Consider the following 1,692-nt stretch of genomic DNA (forward strand, 5'->3'; position numbering starts at 1 on the left):
CCCGGAGGGAAGAAGCCAAATCTTCCTTACGTCGAAGGGTGGCATCCAACGACATCATCCCAAGATCTTTTAAAATCGGTAGTATTCTCGTAGGAAAAAGCAAACCATATTTGCCCTTTGGCTATCGCTGTCGGAAAGGCGGAGTTGATAGCAATGGTGAAATGGGTAATTTTGAGAGAAATTCAGGTTTTAGGCACGTATTAACTTTTTGTTTGTACGCTGAAAGCCAACATCTTCCGTTCCCTGACACAAATTGGCATTGCTAGGTCGCATCTGGAGAAGCACCAAAAGTTGTATAAGTGTGAACTGCCTGGGTGCAAAAACCACAAAGGGTTTGCGAGGAAAGATCAACTCCAACGGCATCAGGAAAATGTCGCACATAATACCACGTAGGTAACAGGTACTGCGCATTAAATCCGAAGCCTCCGTTCGTTTGTGATTGGGCTCTCAGTAAAACCACATTTTTTATGCCAGAGATTTATGGCCTATTGACCGTGTGAGTAGATTCATGTTGTTGTAGCAAAGTTCAACAAGAAATAAATATTCAATGCGACATAAATATGCTCTGCTTTATTTTTACCTACCACCATGGGGTTCTGCGACTACGGACGAGTTGTACTGTACTCAGCATAGAGGCATAATTGAAGAGGTTTATCCTGAGATGCCTCACTAGAGGAATGAAACGATGTCCGTAGAGATGTGTGTTCTGGTTTCAAGATGTGCCTCAAAACATTTGCAAAACATGAGGCGCAAACTAATTGTCCGTTCAGAATATATGGGCAGGATGCCTTCTTGCCTCTGCTTGTTGGGGGATCGCGTGCTAGGAAAGATGCTTCCGTGGGAAGACTGCTAACACGGGGAAACCGAAACTCCACGGGAGTTGGATGCCTGGTCAACTCAAGGGTCTTTTTGGGGTTCCGCGCTGGTGGTTTGAGAAATGCATTCGAGACCTTTATCAGATCATAAACTTCCCAGCCATGTTTCTGCTCCAAATAACCTGGGCTGAGCTTCTAAAATTGTGATGAAATGTCTGTCTTGCATGTGGGATTTGCTCCTGTTCGGTGACCCCGTCCAGGGCCGTATAAGTCCGTACAGTGCCAGGCTGTACGGCCCTGGACGGCCCTGGACGGCCCTGGACGGACTTGTACGCGCTAACCTGGCCGAATAAGCCCTGCTGTTCGGTAGATTCTGTGTATAGCTTCAATATGGGATAATGCAGATGAGTTTTTGGCACTCATTGTGATTGAGGTATCATGGCATGACGACTCTGTCCCCTCTTCTGGGCATTGATAGTATCTATCATATATCATATTGGTTCGGACCGCTCTCCTGGCACTTTACCCTGACGCGAAAAGAATCTATTCATGAATGAACTGAGGAGTTGACTTGACGAAACACTCAAGGTGAAATATGGCCAGCATCACCCAATCAATTAAGTCTGGTTGATAGACCCATCGCAGCGTTTTCGCCATCCTGGCCGGCTAATCGTGGGCTAAGAGAATTCGAAATTTCGAACTATTATGCGAATGTGATCATATCTTCGACATTCTCAACTCTTGGTTTGCCCCTGCCAACTTAGCGGCCAAGCCAATGAGATACCTTACGCAGCCCTTATATGTGCACAAATGTGTCAAATAGGGTTTTTTATACTAGTGTTACAATGTACACACACCAATCATATTCATTCTATTT

The sequence above is a fragment of the Histoplasma capsulatum genome, genomic scaffold (assembly GCF_000149585.1).
Source record: "Histoplasma capsulatum NAm1 scaffold_7 genomic scaffold, whole genome shotgun sequence".
Taxonomy (NCBI): domain Eukaryota; kingdom Fungi; phylum Ascomycota; class Eurotiomycetes; order Onygenales; family Ajellomycetaceae; genus Histoplasma; species Histoplasma mississippiense.